Here is a 25,566-nt window from a genome sequence, read left to right as displayed (position 1 = left end):
CATGACATCCAAATTTTTTGATTTTTTAATTATATAAATTAATAAAGCAGATTTAAAGGCACAACTGTTCATCTCCATTTATTAATGACATTTTTGATTACTGTAAAAAGTTATGACTTAATTAAATTAATCAATATTATGATAAGTCATGACTTTTCAGCTTTATTATTATTAATAATTAGTTCTTTCCAGGAACCGTTTTCTTTACACTGAGTTGGACAACAGATAATATATCTGTTGCATAAGATAAACCATCTGTTACAATAGGTATATCATGATTCACAACAAATAAATAACCTGTTGCATAAGATAATATATATGTTGCAACATATAATATATATATATATATTTTAAAATAAATTATCTTAATGACATCCAAATTTTATGACTTTTTAATTATTTAAAAATAAAGCAGATTTAAAGGCGCAACTGTTCACCTACTTTTATTAATGACATTCTTGATTACTGTAAGAAGCTATGCCTTAATTAAATTAAGCAATATTGTGATAAGTCATGATTTTTCAGCTTGAAGCTTAGCTTTATAATTATTAAAATAATTAGTTCTTTCCAACAACCATTTATTTTTTACACTGAGTTGCACAACAGATTATATATCTATTTCATCAGATAAATTATCTGTTACAACCGATATATCATCCGTTGCAACAAATAGTTAACCTGTTGCAACATATAGTATATATATATATATATATATATATATATATATATATATATCTTTTAAAAAAATAAATTATCTTCATGACATCCAAATTTTCTGACTTTTTAATTATATAAATTAATAAAGAAGATTTAAAAACAAGAATATTTCTGGTGAGTTTTTTACGGTTTAGATTGTGTTTATCATTTATTTCCTTATTCTTTTCTTTGAAAAGAAATGACTTAATTAAATCAAGCTGGTGGTGAGTTTTTTATTATTGTGACAAGTCATGACTTTTCAGCTTATTAAATTTAAATAACCTTTTTCTCAATTTAAAAATCGAATACACCTGATTTTCAATAACCGTTCCGTTTCTTTAACAATCATTTTTATTAATTGGCATCAGATAACCCATCTGTTGCTATAAATCGACCATCTGTTTAAGGAGTTTTTTTGATTTCTTCTAACTGATTTATAAGTCGTAACAAATGAGGAATTTGATGCATCAGAAGCATATTTTATTTTTGTTTGTTTGTTGAATGTGTTTAGACAAAAGTCACAGTCACGGCTATTCATTAACTTTTTTCTTAAAAATCATATCATCATATATATATATATATCTTAATTAAATTAATCCAATGTTGTGACTTTTTTTTAAATTAAATAATCTTTCTTTTACGATTATACTATTATTTAGTTCCTTAATATTTATTAACGAACCATTTTTAGGAGAATTTCTCATCATGACTGTATCCCTAACTCCAACCGCCAACATGTTGAGAATAGGGAATAAATAGAATGAATGATAATTAAATATTTAATAAGAATTAAAAATTCAAAAGCGACTAAACCAAACATATACATGGATTTTTTTGAATCCCTTATAGGTAAATCGGATATAAAAAAGAAAAATACATACGCTAAAAGAAAAAAAAACATGACCTAATTATTATTATTATTATTATTATTATTATTATTATTATTATTACTATTATTATTGTCAACCTGACAATTTTCATCCGGCAGCAGCAGGCCCTCCTCAGCCTTGCTCGGAAGTCGGCCAAATCCCTCTGGAGTTCATCAAACTGCCTTTGAAGTTCCTGCAAGGACTCGATATGAACCTTCTTGTATGAATCTGGATCTGACATATTAGTATTGTAAGTATAGTAGAATGAATGAGAGTGAGTGAGAGTGAGTGAGGAGACCAGAGGGACCTCTTTTTAAAATGATTGAATTGGAAGGGACTGGACTTAGTCAAACAAAAAGCCATGAATGTTCATATCCCTTAAAAAGAAAAATTACACAAATCTTATATTTAAGACACCATATTACACAATATTCATTAATGTTTTAAAAAATTACATAAAATCCCAGATTCATATTTACTAGTGATACATATGCTATATGTATCACTACTATATACATATCTATATACTAGTGATACATATACATATGTATCACTAGTCCATATATGTATCATTGCTTAACATATGTATTACAATTCAAAATTCCGGGATAAGATGTAATTAGCAAACTATCCGGGATTTAATATAATATTACTGAAACTATCCAGGATTTATGTGTTGTATATGTTAGTGTTACTTAAATAAAACTGGTGACTTTATTAATAAGTAAATTAGAAAAAAAATGGATCTAGATACAACATTTTATCTTTTTGTTGTATTTCCGAAAGAGAAAGATTGGTAATCTGTTGCAAAATATATTCCACCTGACAGATAACTTACAACATATAGACAATCTGTTGTAACAGATGGATATATCAGTTTGCTTTTCCATCAGCTATGGTGTCTGTTGCAACTAGCTAGTCATCTGTTTATTCAATTTAATCAAGAGCAATCGATTTTTCTAAACACTTTTTGGCCAAATTCAATTTTCGCTCTTGGATTGCTTCTCTTTTTTTCTTTGCATCCTTCAACCAAACTAAATTTTTGCTATTGGATTGAGGGAAAAAATTGAATTTGGAGGCCAACTTGAAGGATGCAAAGAAAAAAAGAGAAGCAATCCAAGAGCAAAAATTGAGTTTGGCCAAGAAGTGTTTAGAAAAATCTATTGCTCTCGATGAAATTGAACAAACAGATGACTATCAAGTTCCAACAAAATCCACAGCTGATGGAAAGGCAAACTGATATATCCATCTGTTGCAACAGATTGTCCAGATGTTGTAAGTTATCTGACAGGTGATATATATTTTGCAACAGATTACCAATCTGTCTCTTTTGGAAATGCAACAAAAAGATAAAATATTGTATTTAGGTCCATTTTTTAAATTTACATATTAATAAAGTCACCAATTTTATTTAAGTAACACACACAACACATAAATCCCGGATAGTTTCAGTAATATTACATTAAATCTCGGATAGTTTGCATCAGATGTGGAGTCTGTTGCGTCAGATATGGAGTCTAATGCAACAGATATGGAGTCTGTTGGAATACATAGAAGCCTTGCTGGTGGTTTGATTTGTTCCATCAGTTGCTTCATCTGTTACAACATTAACAACAGCATAAACTACAAACAACAAATAAAAAACATCAACAACAAAGAAACGAACAATATTTGTTCCAACAACATCATCAACAACAAAGAAGCATACATCCTATGTTCCAACAGCATCAACAACAAGGGATGGACCCACATGGAGTCTTCCGGGTGTGCGAGCACAGACTGAACTCGTATCAAACTTTATATATGTATGTGGAAATAAAGAAAAAAACGTATATAATCTAATCAGTGAGAACCCATAGTAAGAGCTGTTTGGTTAGCCTAGTTGTTGTTTATGGGTGCTTAAGACTATTTATTTCTTTTGGTCTTGAGTTCAATTCCCCCTCAGTACATATTTTTTTAATTTTGGTAACCAACTCTTCTCTTCTTATTCACTTTAAACTTTTTATTGTTTTCTCCCTTACTCCTTGTGTTGATTGTTCGGACTCCACTATTTTTAAGCTAAGAAGCACCCACCGTCTAAACCACACCACACCACAAGTTCCAACAACGCCAACCCCACCAACAACATCATTAACAACATCAAAAATAAAGAACTAAATAAAATACATAAAAAAATGATACTACAAGGCTTTTAAACTTCTCCCAACAGATGACTTTTTTTCGCATCTTATAATAAAAATTCTTGGTATGTTTATTCAACAATTAAAAGTTCCTTCAAATTTTTTAAATAAATATGATTTAAGAAAATGGTAATTAAATAAATAAAAAGATGTAAATAAAGTTGCAAGAAAAAGACGAGAATGAAAGAGCAATAGTGAATCATATCATACCTTAATGTCAAAAGGGGGTCAAAACAGTAATTTCAGTCAAGGAATCAAAGATATGGATATCGATCAGTTTAGATCCGAACAAAAATTTTTGAGAACGAGGAGAGAAAAAAAGGTTGTGATAACCCTAAAGAGGATAAAAAGAAAAGAGATGAGAGATTTAGGGCTAAAGGAGAGGAGATGAGAGATAAGATAATTCTAATTTCTAGATGTACTGCCCTTAATATTAAATGACTAAACAAAGTGTATTTATTCAAATTTATATTTTCAAAGCATAATTAATAAGGCTAATTTGGTAGTAAATAAACCCCTAATTAATATTTTCTTGAAGGGAGTGCCAAGTCAATATGAAACGGAAGAAGTATTAGGGGTTTCAATATTCATTAATTAATATTCACTAATAATTTAAGGGGCACGAGGAAGAAAACGGGTGACATTGAAAAGACAGGACAATACTACTCAATGAGATTTTTGAGTTATCCAAGAAATATTTTTTACCGTCTTTAGTAGTACTACTACTTTACCTACTCGGACAGTAGCTTTCTTTAAAATTAAAAGAAAATAAAAATATTTTCAAACAGATATGTCGTCTGTTGCAACAGATTTAGATATCTGTTTGAGAAATCTCAACAGCTCAATCATATGTGACAACAGATGGAAATGTCATTTGATAACTAAACCAGAAACGTCATCTGTTACAACAGATATCAATATCTGTTTGAAAATTTCCAATATATCAGTCATCGTCATAACAGATGCAAATGTCTATTTGATAATTAAATAAGAAATGTCATCTGTTGCAACAGATATTGTTATCTATTTGAAATTCTCCAACGGCTCAGCTATTTGTTACAATAAATTTCATTGCAATTGATTTAGGATGAACTAGGAATGAAAGAATGAGCTCCTCATTAACTTAATGTTAAATTAATAATAATACCTACATCAATCTAGGTGGAACGAGGGATGAACGAATGAGCTCATAGGGTCAACTATAAATCCAAGTCGTTGTATTTGCATGGTGTTAGTATTGCGTTCATCCCGACCTGAGTCGTCGATTGATCACTCTGAGTTGAAATGTGTTCTCATTAACTCAATATTAAGATTAATAATAGTACCTACATTGATCTAGGTGGAATTAGGGATGGATGAATGAGCACAAAGGGTCAACTACAACTTCAATTGAGTTTTTTGGCAATTGTATGATGAGACGGAACTACTTTCCTCCCGACAAGAGTCATCGATCGATCACTCTGAGATGGACTAATTGTTACTACCTCATAAGTTTAACTAATACCTTAATTGAATAGTATGGGACTAAGGGTGAGTTCTCATAGGGTCAACTACAGCTTCAATTGAGTCTTTTGGCAAATGCATGATGAGACGGGACTGCGTTCCTCCCGACAAGAGTCGTCGATCGATCATTCTGAGCCAAACCAATTCTTACTACCTCATATGTTTAACTAATAACTTAATTGATTAATCTAGGACTAGGGGTGAGTTCTTATAATGTCAACTACAATAGATGATAACACCTATTTGATAATTTACAACAGATGGATAATCTATCGCAACAGATGACTTAATTTGTTTGATAGTCTACAATAGATTCGTGATCTGTCACAATAAATGACTTAATCTGTTTGATAGTTTACAATAGATGGATAATATATTGCAACAGATTACATAATCTGTTTGATTTGATCCAATAGAAAAGACATCTATTACAACAGGTTGAACATTTGTTTATATATAATTCAATTGAGTTCATATGTTAGACTATTACCTTAATTGAATGTGAGTTCTCATAGGGTAAAATACAACTTCAATTTAGTTTTTTGGCAATTGCATGATGAAACGGTACTGCGTTTCTCCCAACCAGAGTCGGCGATCGATCACTCTAAGCCAAACCGATTCTTACTACCTAATATGTTAGACTAATACCTTAATTGATTAATATAGGACTAGGGTACTAATACCTTAATTGAATAGTCTAGGACTCGGGGTGAGTTCTCATAGGGTCAACTACAACTTTAATTGATTCTTTTATCAATTGTATAATGAGACGGTACTGTATTTCTCCTAACAGAGTTGGCGATCGATCACTCTGAGCCGAACCAATTCTTACTACCTCATATATTAGACTAATACCTTAATTGATTAATCTAGGACTGGGGTACTAATACCTTAATTGCATAGTCTGGGACTAGGGGTGAGTTCTTATAGGGTCAACTACAACTTCAATTGAGTCTTTTGGCAATTGCATAATGAGACATACTACGTTTCTTCTGATAGAGTCTTCGATCGATCACTCTGAGCCGAATTGATTCTTAATGCCTCATATGTTAGACTAATACCTTAGTTGATTAATTTAGGACTAGGGTACTGATACCTTAATTAAATAGTCTAGGACTAGGGGTGAGTTCTCTTAGGGTCAACTACAACTTTAATTGATTCTTTTATCAATTGTATAATGAGACGGTACTGCGTTTCTCCCGATAGAGTCATCGATCGATCACCCTGAGCCGAACCGATTCTTACTACCTCATATGTTAGACTAATACCTTAATTGATTAATCTAGGACTAGGGTACTAATACCTTAATTGAATAATATAGGACTAGGGGTGATTTCTCATAGGGTAAACGATCGATTAATCAAGGACTAGGGGTGAGTTCTCATAGGGTCAGCCACAATAGATGGCAGCGCCTATTTGATAATTTATAATAGATGGGTAATCTGTTGCAATATATGACAATCCATTTAATAATTTATAACAGATGGGTAATCTGTAGCAACAGATGACTTAATCTGTTTGATAATTTACATCAGATTCGAAATCTGTTGTTACCTAACCTGATGGATAATTTACAATAGATGAGAAATCTGACGTAACATGTTGAACATTTATTTTTTACAATTTCAATTGAGTTCATATGTTAGATTAATAGTATCTAAATTGATTAATCTAGGACCAGGGGTGAGTTTTCACAGGGTCACCTCCTAGAGTACTCGGTCAACTACAACTTCAATTGTTTTTATATAATTTCAATTGAATTACCCTTTTGGCAATTGCATGATGAGAGGGTTAAAAATTATGCGTATATTTTATGATTTTCAAAATAATTAAGATCATTTCGGACAAAATTAACATTTTCAAAACTACTTGTCATTCTATTCCAAAATACAAATCAACCCATACAAAATGTTTCATCATTTCAAATCTTGAGGTATGGCTTTTTCTCTCTCATTCTCACTCAACAATATAGTACAGGCAATAACTACTCAACAAATTTGCTCAACCCTCCACAACAGATCACTTTTCTTCTCATTTTCAACCACATAGGTGTTATTTTTGACTTTATTCTTGCTTGTATCAGTCATTTTCTTTGTCTTCATAGGCAACAGAGTTCGAGAAGAGCTCTATATTTGTTTTTTTCTAAAAAATACGGTATTTTAAGTTAATGATGAAAAATAAAACTTTTAGTTGTATTATATTCGAGAATGGGTTTACAATTTTGAGTTTTGATGGTAAAATCATAGGAAGAACTCGAGAAATCCCTAGTTTCCATCGCAGTGTTCCATTGACTATCGCGGTATAGTTGGATGGTGTTTGTGGTGTTGGCGTTGGTTTTGGTGGTGGTGTTTGTGGTCGTCGTGGTGGAACCGGTGGTGGCATTGGTTGGTGGTGTTTGTGGTGGTGTCGGTATTCGTGGTGTTTGTTTGTTTGTTGGCATTGGTTGGTGGTGTTTCTGGTGGTGGTTGTTGGTGTGTCGGTATTCATGGTGTTTGTAATGTATTTTTTTAAAATCTATGCATACATTAACTATAATGTAATTTTTGTTTTTCTTTGTCTGCAGGTAAAACATGTCTCCCAAAAGAAAAGAAAGTGAAAGTGGATCAACGTCTGACCACTCAAAAAAAAAGTTACAGTACAGAGGGATTCGGAGGAGCTTCCTGAATAATCTCAGTCAGGAAAAAGTAAAGCCGAGGAGAGATATGGAAACAACATTGAGGGGGGTGGACAAGGGTCCATAGATGGTGATGAAGAAAATAAAAGTGAGAAAGAGGAGGAATTAGAGAGTCAGAAAGAGAAAGAAAATGATCATCAACATGATGATAATAGATCACTGACGGGGCATGAGTTAATATCAACATCCCAGCATGATCCTATCAAAATTTTTAGTATTGACAAGTTTCAAGTTGTGATGCCGATAAATAACCCAGAAGGAAAACAACTAACTGGTCAAATTGTACTTAAATGTCAGATGGGGAAAATTTTTAAACATTTTATGAAAATTATGAAGAACGAAAATATAGGCGGACTTTTTAAGAAGAGCTGCTTTGGATGCTTTATCGAGCTTCCTGAGGACCCCTCTGCCCGTATCCGTTTCCTTTTGACGATGGTATATGGTCTTCTCAAGTATAGGATCAAGTACACGGGGGATGATAAAGATCCGGAGGAGGGGGCAAAAAAAAGATGAATGAAATCTGGATCAACTACTGTGGCATGCCTGTTTGTTTTGGCTTGTAAGAGTTTGACATAGTGACGGGCTTGACATGCCATCGTCCAGAAGAACCACCACCCCGCAAAAGATCCAAGGCAAGAAAATGCAAGGAAAAAATAGATGGGTTGTTTGACATTGCTCGACGTGGCTATAAAACATCGAATTTTTTGATAGATCTCGAGGATAAAACCATACCAGAGTAGTATAGGGAGCAATTGTGCTTAGTTTAGTTTGCCCATTCGGTTATATTGGCAAGAGACGCCAACAAGGTCATAGAAGATGATTTGTTGGCGTGTGCTGAGGATTTTGATAAATTCAACAATTATCCCTGGGGATATGACAGCTTCTACTTGACTGTCCAATATTTACTGACAAAGCTATCCTCAGGGAAGACCACATTATACGGCTTTCCTTGGGCTTTTATGGTGAAATTAATCACTAATTCTACTCATCCATTAATTTATATTGAATATAGTTATTATGATTTTTTTTGCTTGCTTCCTATTTACATTTTTTAGGCTTGGATATTTGAAATCATTCCTCCCCTCCGAAAGCAGTTAATGGATTACGTGGATGAGGTTTCTCATCCAAGGATGTTTAGATGGTTGGCTGCAAATAGCAACACCAATATTAAGGAGGCTGATCTCTTTAACCCTTCGAATGATTCAGTACATCTTCTTCAAGTAAAATAATTCTACTCAAAGATAAGAAAGATATTGAACAGATGTTATATCTAGTGCAACAGATGTTATATTTGGTGCACCAGATGGGACATCTATTGCGACAGGGTATATCTTGCATCAGATTACCCATTTATTGCTTTGGTTCTCTGAACCTAACTCCTAAAAGATTAACCATCTACTGCAAATTATACAATAGATGTTTAATCTGATAACATATTATTTATCTGTTGCGACGTACAGATCATCTGTTGCATAACAGATTACCTATCTTGTGCAATTGTTACAACAGATGATTGATATTTTGCATCAGATTATCCACGTGTTGCTCTATTTCTCTGAACCAGACTCAAACGGATTTTAATCATATACTGCAAACTATGCAACAACTGGGTTTTTTTTAAAACGTAGGCCAACTGTGAAAATTATTATATTATATAATTTAAATGCATCTGTCTTTTTTTCTTTTTTATAGGTTGTGCATCCATGGATTGTGCCTACTGAAGAGGAGTCGGTGATGACTTCTTATATTACTCTAGGCCATGTTGATACTATAGCAGACTCAACGGTCGAGTTAATAAAGAAGGAATTGACTGGAGCAACATCCATAAGAAGATCATTTAGGCAAGGTCATCCTAATGTTGAGGCTCTTCATGACCAACATTTTACTAAGGCAGATCCGGGTGCTTCTTTTGGTGGAGTTGTTGGTATGGTGGCAGGCATGCTGATGCTACTACCACTCGTGATGATGAGTATGTTGATGCTCAAGAAAGAATAAATATATTTGAAAACACCCCTTTTCTCCCTTACATAGGTCCTTCTCACCCTTCTTCACCCTTGTGTTCTCGTTGCGAATGCGATGAGTGTAAGGACAGATAGGATAAACTCTTTGAAAAAGTAGAGACTATTATCTCTAAAGCTATCGAGGAATTCAAATACAAGAGGTGTGTCATACCATCCAAGAAGGTGAGGGAGTCACACACTCCTACAGCATTGGTTAGGAAAAAGAAAAGAGCAATTAAAGACGTACTCTCCGCTCGGAAATCAAAAGAAATTACAATTCCTCCCTCTCGAAAAGTTGTTGAAGTTTAGGGGCCAGTCAAGAAGGTGGAAATATGTGGAACTTGGCGCCAAAGAGAAGAGAGATCTGCGACAGGCCAAGAATGCCAAGCCCGATGCACCAGATTACCCCAGGCCTCCCTTTCCCCCCAAAACTTCCAGACTATGACTGATATGCGTATGCCATACAAAGACAAGGCAAGTTTACTTTTCCTAACCTAGCCCTTCTAATTTAACCCATGAAGAAGAAGCTACGCAACAGATTTCACATCTATTGCAACAGCTGGGCATACTGGTGCAACTAGTAGTGGTTCTGTTGTAACTTATTATCCATCTGTTGCATAAGTTGCGTTGGATTATTGATTCAGAAAACCCTTTGCAACAGATGGACCATCCGTTGCATATTTACAATTACTAACCTATTTAAAAATTGACTTCTTATCTCACAACATGTTGACATAATTCTCTACCTCATGAGGAAAATGCAATTAACGTACCGGGAAGCTTATGATGCTGCCGATAGGATAATGGACCTCAACTTCTGCAAGAAGCTCAAGGATAGGTACGATCAACTCAATGGAGAGGCGCCATCCCTTGGCGTGGGACTTGATTTCCTAGTTCCTACGTTGGTATTGGATGAAGAAGAAACATTAAGATATGTTAGAGGGGACAATCCAAATCCACACGACAAGAGCTGGACCGAGGCAAAAAGGATTCTTTCAATCATTAGCATGAACGGCATGCATTATCGAGCTATTAAGATACTAATCGAGGAGGGAAATATCAATGTTTATGACTCCAACGTACCTCTCGTCGACGATTTTGATTTTTTCTCCTCGTGGAGTCACTGATGGTGCTGTTACCCATCTTGTTAAAGGAGAGTAAACTGATGAATCATTTGCCAAAGAAAGTGTTGATGAAAAAATCATGGGATTTTGAAGGTCAAAATAGGGGAATGATCCTTCCAAAAGATGATGCTACTAAAGCGAGCGGCTCGCACGCTCTTGCACACACTGAATGTTTGCTAACCGGCACAAAAATGGCCGAGCCAATGACTTTTCTATGCGACAACGCTGTGGTAAACCTACAAGAGGTCTGGGTTTATAGGGTAATAACTGGAGAACTGGACGCTTGAAGCCTGTGTATATAGAAGAACCTGTGAAATAAAAATTTTTAATTTCAAGTCACCCTTCATTTTATTACATGTACATGTAGTGACAATAATTTTTTCTGATGAAAGTTGAGTTATTTATAATGCAATGATTAGATTGTAAATTTGTTGTAAAATATCTTTAATTCGTTCTGGCAGATAGTTTATCTGTTGCAATAGATTGGTCATCTGTTGCATTACGGTGATGTTATTTCTATGAATAATCTAATAATCTAAGTCTAATTTGTTACAACAGTGGGAAGACCTGTTTGATAATTTCTAAAAGATGACCTAAATTTTACAATATATACCTAAATCTTTTTGATATTTTCCAACAGTTACGCTTGAATATCCATGTGCTCGACAACACCAAACCAGTAGCAAATATACATACCGCCATAAAAATTTCAGCAATTAGGCTTGAATATCCATGTGCCCAGCAACACCAAACCAGTAGCAATAACGACAACAATGTAGTATCTTATTGCTTGATTTTGTTTCTCTTCAGAAGCCTTGACTTTGTTCAACAAATCCCAGATTACACGATTTTCTTGTGAAGGGTGTCGTTCTTCATACCAATCAAAGTAATCACATCCACCCAATTTCTATATAAAAAAGAAAACATAATTACAAAATAATTACAAGTCAATAATTAATTAATTAAATACAAAAATATTACCTTTGAAATCTTATAAGTAAAAAACCTATGACCCAGATTTTGTTGAGTCCAAGAAGTCTTTAACAGAGCTTCATAACCGCACTTACAATATCAAAAATCTTTATCACAAAAAATAGTAGAAAATGCGCTCGACATTGTCAAGCTGAGTTGGAAAAAAGAAAAGAAATAATTTGAATAGATAAAAGAAGATGACTATGAAGAAGAAGATTTGGGAATTTAGGGTTAAATTTTAGGAGGAAGATGAAAATATAAGATAATAGGGGGGAAAAATGACCGTTGGGGGCCAAGTGATGGCAAGTCAGCAAAATGTGCCAGACTGACACTGACATATTTGATGCCTATTTTATTTTACGTGTTTAAAATAAACACTGTCTACTTAATGTCTATCTTATTTTAGGTGTTTGAACTGAACACCGTCGATGGGTTGCGCCTTTTTTATTTCAATTCAATTTACTTTAACTTTTTTACACGTAGTGGTAATTTTTTATGTACAACGAAAGTTGATTTTTTATAATGCAACAAATTCTCCATCTGTTGTAATAGTTATCCTACCTGTTCTGACATATAGTTTATCTATTGCAATAGGTTGGTCATCTGTTGCATTATCTCAATGCTTTTATCTAAAGTCCATCTGTTGCAACAGTGGGAAGACCTATTTGATAAATTCCAACAGATCCCCTACCTGTTGCAACATATGTCTAAATCTGTTTGATTTTTCCAATAGATGTGTCGTCTATTACAACAGATATATTATTTATTGCAATATTTGAATCTAGTATTTCTTTTCAATTAATAAGTTCAAATCTAAGGAATAAATAAAATTTATAGATAAAATAAAATAAATTGAACCCTTCATAAATTAGCTGAAATAAGTCAACTAATAAATAAAATGTAAAAAAATTGTTACGGGTATAGATCTCAATAAATACATCAACAATAAATTAAGTATACTGCCAAGGATTGCTTTGATTTGACAAGCTCAAGCTATAAAGATCTACTCAATATGAGAAAGTTGTTCTTCATCCGGTGCTATGGAATTTGGCTTTGCTCATCGTGGATCTTTATTGTCGCTTACGTACGATTTCTGCGCTTTCTGTTCTCCATATTTCCATAAAAAGAGTAGAATATTGTCAATGTTGTTCAACAGTAGCTTCTTCTACATCCACCTGGAAATTCAGAATCGGTCAATGCTAATCACAGAGATACAACAAAACGAAAAAAAGAATAAATCATCTCTTTTAGCAAATCAAACAGGCCTTTCTCCCATTTTAAATTGTCTCAAATAGATTATATTTTTGTTGTAACAATGAATCAACTGTTGGGAAAAATTTCTACATGAGAAAGATCCTGTGTGATAATTTCCAATGGATGAACCATCTGTTGCAACATATGAATCATCTGTTACAGCATATAGATCGTCTATTGGTACAAATAAAAGTGGTACAAAGAACTGTTTGATTTGCTAAAATAGATGAGACATATGTTGCACCAGATAAAGTATCTGGTGCAACAGGTTAGTCAACTGTTGCAACAGATGTATATATTTGTTTGATAATTTTTAGCAGATGTGTCATTTATTGAAATAGATATGTGTCTGTTTGTTTTGTCAGTTGGAAGACATATAATATATTCACCTTCTTTAGCTCGTGCTGCTCTTATTTGGACATTATATGTTGTTTAGTGCAACACACAAACAGAGGAGTTGCAATTTTGCTTTTTTGGATGATTGATAATGCCCTATAAATCACTTTCCTTCTCCTCTTAGCCCTAATCTCTAATGGAGCGGATGAAAATATGTAACACCCTAATTTTCTAAATCGGAATGCTCACGGTGCTTATAACCCCGATGGACCACAAGCTAACCGATGACTGATATCTGTACCTGTATACTGTAATTCATGACATAATAATGCAGAAAACATGCACAATAGGCCATAAGGTTCAACTGAAATAATATAACATCCATATGGGCGAAAAATACCCAAAAAACTAAAAACTGAATCTAAAAGCTAAATCTGAGCGTAAATCCAAAAGCCTCTAAGTACTATCTAAAATAAGGAGTTGAAGGAACATGTCTCCAACTAACTCTGTAAAACTGAACTGAAAAAATAAATGAATAAATCAAATAATGTCGTCCTTGAATGAAGAGGACTCACTACAACTTTGTATGCTGAATGCGACTACTACTGCTGGTCTGGGACTCGTGTCTCTGAACCTATGGTGTAACATGAAAAAAAAGCACCATAGTGCAAATGCGTCAGTACAACTGGAGTACTGAGTATACGAGTGAGGTAGGCTAATGCAAAGGATTTACATGCATGAATAATACTACTGACTGACTGTTATGAACGTAAGAGTACAAATATACATACATAGTAACTAAGATCGTAACTACGTAATGGCTAAATCTGTATGCTAATACATGGCTGGAACCGTAGTTCTGATAACATGGATGACTGTATCTGACAGGCTTGAATCTGGTTAAACTCTCTGAGTTCCGTGCTATAATTGAATTTAACCGTATCTAACAGTCCTGGTATACTGATATGTGAAGAATTGTCTGAGTTCTTTTATTGAGACTGATACTAAAACTGTAGGAGGTATTTGCTTAACCGACATGCCCCATATATGCCATTATGGATAAGCTGGGGTCCAATCTCTGCCTCGACTGGAGGGGTGTCAATACCGCACCACTGGTAAGGACAGTTGTGAGTGACCCTTATTTGGCAGGTACTCAAGGTGAGAACAGTGGGACCCTAAACTGACAGGTTAAGCCACCTCATCAACCTTAATACGACAGGTTAAGATGTCTCAACCTATACTGGTTATGTAGTTTTGGAACACAAGGATGACTACTAATAATCATACCCTAAACTGACAGGTGAGTTCCCATCCTTGGGTTCACTCGGTGTTAACTTCTACTCCCATCTAAAGGGACTGAACATAATTCGACTGACTATACATGGACTGAATAACTGACATGCATTAACTGATGGAGTAGTACTATTATCTGAGAGTTAACTAAGAGCATGAGATTTCTGATGTTTCCTCAGTCACCTGAATGACTGATTTCTATTGATTATAGCTTAACTGAGTTTATCGTGACAACATGACATGGCTCTAGGCACACAACTATATTTTTTGGGTACGAATACCCCCAGGACTGGATAGAAGGAAACTGACACACATGATATGACTTGATCACACAATTGGAGTCCACAATTCGCTATATCATAAGTAGGGGATAGTATATTTCATGTATTTAATCAACACCTCAAACATGGTAGGGAAAGAATGAATATAATTCACACACAAAATTCATATTTCCATCATCATACATTCTTCATGCCATCACCATAAGAATATATAAATAGCATGGGCATTCATATTGAAGTGTATCGCTAACATGGACTTGTCATTTAGATATCATGAAATCATGTAAATATGAACTTCTAACATCCTAGGCATTTTATCAAACACCTTACATACATTCTTTAAGGCATAGGTGGATTTCATACTTGCATTAGTTCAACCCACCCAAAGTTCATGATTTTCAACCAACAATCACATATATTCCATGAAAACATCCTTAGATATCATCTTGAAGCTTGAACAACAATCGTCAATATGTACATACTCATATCACCACAAAAAGTTTACAAAATAATATTTAAAACATGGTTCTTGAGCTCTATGAATGGATTAGATCCATAGATGAACTACGCATACCTTAGAAAGGAAACCTTGATGATTTCCTGTAGAGTTCTTGGATTTGGGAAACTTAATTCTCAATTATCTTGGAAAAAGGCTTGAATCTTGCTTTTGAGAGATAAGTTTGATGGAAACCCTAGTCTTATGGTTAAAAGCATAAGAGAGGGTTTTTTAGATGCTTAACTGAAGAAAAAATGGGAAAAATTATGCCTCTTTAGGGTTATAAGTCATGGAAGGTGAAGTAAATAACCAAAATACCCTTATGAAATAAATTCCCAGTTGCTGAAAAATCTTAGCTGATGACCTTCATGATAGGGCGTCACAAATGTGGTAAGCTATCATGAATGTCGTCACTTAGGAGCCGATTTCTGCCTAAGGCTGACGACCTTCGTGATAGGGCATCACAAATATGGTAAGCTACCACAAATATCGTCACTTAGGAGATGGTTTCTTCCTAAGGCTGACGACCTTCGTGATAGGGCGTCACAAATGTGGTAAGCTACCACGAATGTCATCACTTAGGAGCTGGTTTCTACCTAAGGCTGACGACCTTCGTGATAGGGTGTCACAAATATGGTTAGCTACCATAAATTTCGTCACTTAGGAGCTGGTTTCTGCCTAAGGATGATGACCTTCGTGATAGGGCGTCACAAATGTGGTAAGCTACCACGAATGTTGTGACACTGTTTCCAGACTGACATGCTGGAGTAAAATAGGAATAACTTTTTGCTCTGATATCGAATTTAGGCAAAACTAGTATCATTGGAAATTTAATTCAATTATATATCTGTTTGTAGGTCATGAGCTCAAAAATTCAAAGTATAATGAGAGATATGCTCGTTTAAAGTTGACTATACCAATATCCTTCTTAAGAATTCAATCGGTAAGAAATGTTTTGATTCTTCTGATAGCTGGGAGTTATTTGAAGCGTTAATATACATCTAACCTGCTCATAAAACTATAAAAGAACCATGATGTACAATGCATGATCTTGGTACATGGCTCTAATATTGGTTTGGATTTTTTTGGGTATTACAATATCTCCCCCTTGGAAATATTCATCCCCGAATGATGACTACTTGAGAGGGGAGAAAAGATAAAATGACGCATAAACTAATCATGCTCAACTGGCACATGATTTTAGGATTGAATTGAATTCTAAACTGAATATAGCCCAACTGAACATGCATATCTGATGCATGACTGATAAGTTGAACTCATGAATGAATGATAAGCTATGCATTAATACTTGATACCAATTTTATACTGGAATTTTGAATATGTAACTGAATAAGCTTAAGGAAAATGGTTACCTTGAGCTAAGTATGAATTAGCAAAGAAAATATGAGGGTACTTGGTTCGCATGTCTGCTTCTGCTTCCCAAGTAGCTCCCTCCATGGATTGATTCCGCCAAAGAACCTTGACTAGAGGGACTTCTTTGTTCCTCAGCCTATGAGTCTGATAGTCAAGGATTTCAATTGAAATCTCTTCATAAGAGAGGCTATTCTGAATGTCAACTCTCTGAATAGGGACTACAACTGCTGGGTCACCTATGCACTTCTTGAGCAAAGAGACATGGAAGACTGGATGAACTGAGGCTAGATCTGAAGGCAATTTGAGCTCATAGGCTACCTTGACAAAGCGACTGAGAATCCAGAAGGGATCGGCATATCATGGAATGAGCTTTCCCTTCTTGGTGAATCTCTTCACTCCCTTCATGGGAGAGATCTTGAGATAGATATAGTCATCGACCTCGAATTCAAGATCCTTTTTACGAACATTCGCATATGACTTCTGTTGTCTCTGAGCAGCCCAGAGTCTTTCTCTGATTAACTAAACTTTCTCTAAGGCATCGAATACTAAGTCAGGCCAAATGACTGTGGTCTCACTAACTTCAAATCAACCGATCGAATACCTACATCTCCTACCATAGAGAGCTTCAAATGGAGCTATCTGAATACTGGAGTGATAGCTGTTGTTGTATGAAAACTCAATCAAAGGAAAGTGGTCATCCCATATTCCCTTGAAATCAATTACACACGCCCTTAGCATATCTTCTAGAGTCTGAATGGTCCTTTATGCTTGACAATCTGTCCGAGGATGAAATTCTGTACTGAGATGAACTTGGGTACCAAGACCCTTTTGGAATGCTTTCCAAAAGTGAGAGATGAACTGGGTACCTCTGTCTAAGATGATGATAGTGGAACACCATGTAATCTGACAAACTCCCTAATATAGAGTTTGGCATAATCCTCGACTGAGTAAGAGGTACGAACTGGAAGGAAATAAGCTGACTTTGTCATTCTGTCTATAATGACCCAAACTGAATTATGCTGATGACGTGTTCTAGGCAAATCCGTCACAAAGTCCATGTTCACTTCTTCCTACTTCCAAGTAGGAATAGTAAACTCCTATATGGAACCACTAGTCTGATTCTCTATCTTAACCTACTGACATGTAGAGAACTTAGCCACAAACTCTGCAACGTCCCTCTTCATCCCACTCCACCAATAGATCTCCCACAAGTCGCTGTACATCTTAGTGTCCCTTGGATGAATAGAGTATCGCACACCATGTGCTTCTACAAGAATTATCTGCCTTAATTCATCTACAACGGGAACACATAGATGACCCTGACAACGAAAAACACCATCTCCCCCTTGGGAGAAAACCTCTACTTCCTGACTCAGAACTGACTCTTTTAGCTTGACAAGGCTAGGATCCCTGTCTTGCTTCTCTTTTACCTTGGAAACTAGAGATGACTCTGAACTACTCTGAACACATACACCACCCTCTGAAGAGTCAACTAAGCGAACGCCTAGTCTGGCAAGCTGATGAATCTCCTGAGATAATTTCTTCTTACTATCCTCAATATGGGAAACACTACCCATGGACAGTCTACTGAGTGCGTCAGCCACTACATTGGCCTTTCCAAGATGATAAATGACACTCATGTCATAACTCTTTAATAGCCCTAACCACCTTCTCTAACGAAGATTGAGATCTTTTTGGGAAAAGACATACTGAAGGCTCTTATGATCTGTGAAGACGTCTACTTGAAAACCGTATAGATAATGCCTCCAAATCTTTAAGTCAAAGACAACTGCTGCTAACTCAAGGTCATGAGTAGGATAATTCTTCTCATGGGGCTTTAACTGTCTGGAGGCGTAGGCTATGACTCTACCATACTGCATGAGGACATAACCTAAACCTACTCTGGATGCATCACAATATACTACGAATCCATCGAAACTGTCGGGAAGTGCTAAAACTGGAGTTGAGGTGAGTCGAGTCTTCAACTCCTAAAAACTCTTCTCGTAAGGTTCTGACCAATGAAACTTGAACTTCTTCTGAGTCAATCTGGACATAGGAGATGAAATAGAAGAAAATCCCTCGACAAACCGTCGGTAATAGCCAGCCAAACCCAAGAAACTTCTGATATCTGATGGAGAGACAGGGCGAGGCCAGTTTCTTACCGCTTTGATTTTCTGAGGATCTACTCTAATGCTATCACTGGAAATAATGTGTCCAAGGAATGCTACTGATCTTAGCAAAAATTTACACTTACTGAACTTGGCAAACAACTGGTGATCCCTGAGAGTCTGAAGAACAATTATGAGATGGTTTGAATGATCACGCTCTGTGCGAGAATAGACCAGAATATCATCTATAAAGACTGTGATGAATGTGTCCAAGTATTGCTTGAACACCCGGTTCATCAAGTCCATGAAAGCTGCAGGGGCATTGGTAAGACCAAAGGACATGACTAGAAATTCAAAGTGACCATACCGAGTATGAAAAGCTGGAATGTCACATTCTTTAACTTTGAGCTGATGATAGCCTGATCTGAGGTCTATCTTGGAGAAATAACTGGCAGCTTGAAGTTGGTCAAATAAGTCATCTATCCTAGGCAGCAGATACCTGTTCTTGATCGTGACTTTGTTGAGCTGACGGTAATCAATACATATTCTGAGAAAATCATCTTTCTTGCACACGAATAAGACTGGCGCACCCCATGGGGATATGCTGGGCCTGATGAATCCCTTATCTAAGAGATCCTTCAAATGATCTTTCAGTTCCTTAAGTTTTGTTGGTGCCATTCTATATGGCGGAATAGAAATAGGCTGAGTATCTGGGAGAAGGTTTATGCCAAAGTCTATTTCCCTTTCGGGAGGAATGCCTGGAAGATCTTCGGGAAAGATGTCTGAATATTCATTAACCATTGGGACTGATTTGAGACTGGGAGATTTGGAACTGGAATCCTTAACATGCACGAGATGATACATATTCCCCTTAGAAATTATTTTCTTTGTCTGAAGGTAGGAAACAAACTGACCCCTGAAAGACAAAGTGCTACCCTTCCACTCTAGGATGGGCTCATAAGGGAACTGAAACTAAACTATCCTGTTTTTGCAGTCGACTATGGCATAGAAGGAATGAAGCCAATCCTGCCTAGAATGACATCAAAATCTATCATCTCTAACTCGACTAAATCTACTGACGTGGATTAGACTGAGAGCCTGACTTGAAATTATGCTTACTAGCACAACAAGAATACTGAAGAAAGGGAACTGTTCCTAAAATATCTCATAGCCTCCTATGCATAAATGTGGCGCACAACACACCTATGTACAAGACTCTACTAGATGCGGCTTTCAGACTTCCTAGGACTCTATTGAACCTTAGGCTCTGATACCAAGTTTGCAACGCCCCAATTTTCTGAACCGAAATGCTACACGGTGCTCTTGACCCCAAAGGACCACAAGCTAACCCATGACTGATATCTGTACCTGTATACTGTAATTCATGACATAATAATGTGGAAACTATGCACAATAGGCCATAAGGTTCAACTAAAATAATATAATATCTATATGGGCAAAAAATACCTAAAACAACTGAAAACTGAATCTAAAAGCTGAATCTGAGCGTAAATCCGAAAGCCTCTAAGTACTGTCTGAAATAAGGAGTTGAAGGAAAATGTCTCCAACTAACTCCATGAAACTGAACTGAATAAATAAATGAATAAATTAAATAAGGTCGTCCTTGAATGAAGAGGACTCATCCAACTCTGTATGCTGAATGCTACTGCTAATGCTGGTCTGGGACTCGTGCCTCTGAACCTATGGTGTATCATGAAAAGAAAGCAACATAGCGTAAATGCGTCAGTACAACTGGAGTACTAAGTATACGAGTGAAGTAGGCTAATACAAAGGGTTTACATGCATAAGTAATACTATTGACTGACTAATATAAACGTAAGAGTACAAACATACATACATACATACATAGTAACTAAGATCGTGAGTATGTAATGGCTAAATTTGTACGCTAATACATGGATGGAACCATAGTTCTGATAACATGGATGACTGTACCTGACAGTCCTAAATCTGGTTGAACTCTCTGATTTCTGTGCTATAACTGAATTTGATCGTATCTAACAGTCCTGGTATACTGATATCTGAAGAATTGTCTGAGTTCTTTTACTGAGACTGATACTGAAACTGTGGGAGGTATTTGTTTAACTGACATGCCCCATGTATGCCATTATGGCTAAGCTGGGGTCCAATCTCTGCCCCGACTGGAGGGGTGTCAATACTGCGTCACTGGTAAGGACAGTTATGAGTGACCCTTATCTGGTAGGTACTCAAAGTGAGAATGGTGGGACCCTAAACTGACAGGTTAAGCCACCTCATCAACCCTAATATAACAGGTTAAGATGTCTCAACCTACGCTGGCTACGTAGTTCTGGAACACAAGAATGACTGCTAAGAATCACACCCTAAACTGATAGGTGAGTTTCCATCCTTGGGTTCACTCGGTGCTAACTTCTACTCCCATTCGAAGGGACTAAACATGATTCGACTGACTATACATGGACTGAATAACTGACATACGTTGACTGACGGAGTAGTACTATTATCTGAGAGTTAACTAAGAGCATGAGATTTCTAATGTTTCCTGAGTCACATGACTGACTGATTTCTATTGATTATAGCTTGACTGAGGTTATTGTGACAACATGACATGGCTCTAGGCACACAACTATATTTTTTGGGTACAAATACCCCCAGGACTCGATAGAGGGAAACTGACACATATGACATGACTTGATCACAAGATTGGAGTTCACAATTCGCTATATCATAAGTAGGGGATAGTATACTTCATGTTTTTAATCAACACCTCAAACATGGTAGGGAAAGAATGGATATAATTCGCACATAAAATTTATATTTCCATCATCATACATGCTTCATCCCATCACCATAAGAATACATAAATAGCATGGGCATTCATATTGAAGTGTATCGCTAACATGGACTTGTCATTTAGATATCATGAAATCATGTAAATATGAACTTCTAACATCCTAGTCATTTTATCAAACACCTTACATGCATTCTCTAAGGCATAGGTGGATTTCATACTTGCATTTGTTCAACCCACCCAAAGTTCATGATTTTCAACCAACAATCACATATATTCCATGAAAACATCCTTAGATATCATCTTGAAACTTGAACAACAATCGTCAACATGTACATACTCATATCACCATAAAAAGTTTACAAAATAATATTTAAAACATGGTTCTTGAGCTCTATTAATGGATTGGATCCATAGATGAACACTACGCATACCTTAGAAAGGAAACCTTGATGATTTGCTGGAGAGTTCTTGGATTTGGGAAACTTAATTCTCAATTATCTTGGAAAAAGGCTTGAATCTTGCTTTTGAGAGATGAGTTTGATGGAAACCCTAATCTTGTGATTGAGAGCGTAAGAGAGGGTTTTTAAGATGCTTAACTGAAGAAAAAATGGGAAAAATTATGCCTCTTTAGGGTTATAAATCATGGAAGGTGAAGGAAATAACCAAAATACCCTTATGAAATAAATTTCCAGTTGCTGAAAAATCATAGCTGACGACCTTCGTGATAGGGCATCACAAATGTGGTAAGCTTTCACGAATGTCGTCACTTAGGAGCTGGTTTCTACCTAAGGCTGACGACCTTCGTGATAGGGCATCACAAATATGGTAAGCTACCACGAATGTCGTCACTTAGGAGTTAGTTTCTGCCTAAGGCTAACGACCTTCGTGATAGGGCATCACAAATATGGTAAGCTACCACAAATGTCGTCACTTAGGAGATGGTTTCTGCCTAAGGCTGACGACCTTCGTGATAGGGCGTCACAAATGTGGTAAGCTACCACGAATGTCGTCACACTATTTCCAGCCTGACATGCTGGAGTAAAATAGGAATAACTCTTTGCTATGATATCGGATTTAGGCGAAATTGGTATCGTTGGAAAGATAATTCAATTATCTATCTGTTAATAGGTCATGAGCTCAAAAATTTCAAGTATAATGAGAGATATTATCGTTTGAAGTTGACTATACCAATATCCTTCTCAAGAATTCAATCGGTAAGGAATGCTTTGATTCGTCTGATAGCTGGGAGTTATTTGAAGCCTTAATATACATCTAACCTAGTCATAAAACTATAAAAGAACCATGATGTACCATGCATGAGCTTGGTACATGGCTCTAACATTAGTTTGGATTTTTCGGGATATTACAAAATAAAATCCTCTTTGATGAAATGAGATCCCTCTTAGATGTCAATTCCTTTACAGAAGCAGTTAAGGTATCAATAACATTAATCACTACATCATGTTTGCCTTGCAGTCTTGACATTTGCATGTAGAACATTCGCTTGGAGCGACAAAATCTGTATAACCAGTATGATCATACTTATAATGATTTGCTTTAAATATTGTAAGAGGAGCATCATTAGCACCAACAGTAGCACCACTACCACCACCAACAGCTCCATCACTACTAAGACCATCAACAACAACAACCAGCCCACCATCTAAAATTATTTTTCTTGTAATGACTGTTGCTTCAAACAATTCCATTTTTATTCTGTCGATGACCTTAGGGTCCGATAAAGTTTGCACAGATCGTAAAGAAGAAAAAAATGGCATCTTCAACTCTCGATTGGTCGGAACTAGCGACGGATGCACAATCTAACATAAATCATTACATATATTGGAATGATGATTAGATCATTCAAAAAAAAATCATTAATTAAAATAAAAAATTAATTATAATTATACTTACTGCATCCTTCGGGGGTTGAAGAGATCAAGAAATTTTGTACTTTTATCAGTTTTGGCAGACAACCATTTCAAGATTTTTGGACAAGAAACTCCTTCCTGGTAGTTCACTTGTTGTCTCAAATAAGGAATGACTTCAAACGCCCAAGCCTATAAAATAACGCCAATAAATTAAAACCATTATTGAGCGAAAAAATGAATGATATCATAATAGAAGAAAGAAACATTTACCATGAAAGCCCATGAAAAGCCATATAAGTTGACTGTCTTTGGCGCTAACGGAGTCAACAAATATTTGACAATCATTTTGAAGCTTTCATACCCCCAAGGATTGCTGTTAAACGCATCAACTTCCTCGGAGAACCTTATTAAACCGAGGCTTATGTTGTTGTTAACGTCTTTTGCCCAAAGAATATTATGTACAAATTAAACCAAGCATAATAACTGCTTGTGATTCTTTGAAAGTCCTTTACCTTTCAACGCTTCTATCAAATTTTTCTTTTTGAAGCTTGGACCAATAATGGACACCAGGTCATTACGATCACACGACTTGCCTTTACCTTTTTTGGGTGTGCGGGGTGCTTTTTTTTTAGGTTAGAATAGGTATAACTTGAGAAGGAGGATAACATTTTAGTCCAGTAACTATGGTAAACTTCTTCCAACCAAAACAAATAGGCATGCCACAATAGTTTATCCACACCTCATCCATCTTATCTTTGTTTTCATACATAAACCTATGCTTGAGTAGTTCATATACCATTTTCATTTGGAAACGAGAATTGTTGTCCTCCAGCAAATCAAGATATTTTCCAAAGCAGCTGTCCCTGAAATAAGCATCCAATTTTTATTCTCAAAGTATTTTTCTGAAGGCATCAAAAGATTTTCCCATGGTTGACTTAACCACGAAATCACTTGTTAAATCTGCGGCACTATCGCACTGTATTCTCACAGGATAACGATCAATACTGAAGGCTTTGACCAACTCTTCGATGGAAGGGCTATTAGCATCTGCATCATCTCTTCTGAAACATCGCTCCTTCCTGTGTTCATCATATTCTACTCCCGATTGAGATAACATTTGTAAAGCAAGCTCATAGAGTGGTGGATGTAGCTTAGCTGCTTCATTTGTTCCTTTACTTGGACTTGATTCAATTTCTGTTCTTTTGGGAACCATATTATCTAAAATTAACAGGAATATAAAATAATATATTATTGTTGATTAATACATCTTTAAAAAAGGATAACAGTAAATCAAATAATCAAAATAGTAAAATAATAGTTGTAATAAATCACTGATCTGTTGCACCAGGTAGTATATCTATTGCAGCATATAACCAAACTATTGCAGTGGATGAGTAATCTATTGCAATAATACAAAATGTATCACTCATCTTTTAATAAGACAGATGAATGGTCTATTCAACAGATGACACAACTGTTGTGACATCATCTATTACAATATATGAGTGATCTGTTAGAACAGTTAAATAATTTGTTGCGATAATATAAAATATATCACTCATCTGTTGAGAAAGATAAATGGTTTATGCAACAGATCACACATCTGTTGCAACATATGAGTGATATGTCAGAGCAGTTAACTAACCTGCAGCAATGGCTGAGTAATTTGTTATGACAATACAAAACATATCACTCATCTGTTGAGAAAGATGAATGGTCTATGCAACAGATCGCACATCTG

This window comes from Capsicum annuum, chromosome 10, assembly GCF_002878395.1.
Source record: "Capsicum annuum cultivar UCD-10X-F1 chromosome 10, UCD10Xv1.1, whole genome shotgun sequence".
Taxonomy (NCBI): Eukaryota; Viridiplantae; Streptophyta; class Magnoliopsida; order Solanales; family Solanaceae; genus Capsicum; species Capsicum annuum.
The sequence above is the reverse complement of the archived record's forward strand: the minus strand, read 5'-3'. Positions refer to the sequence as shown.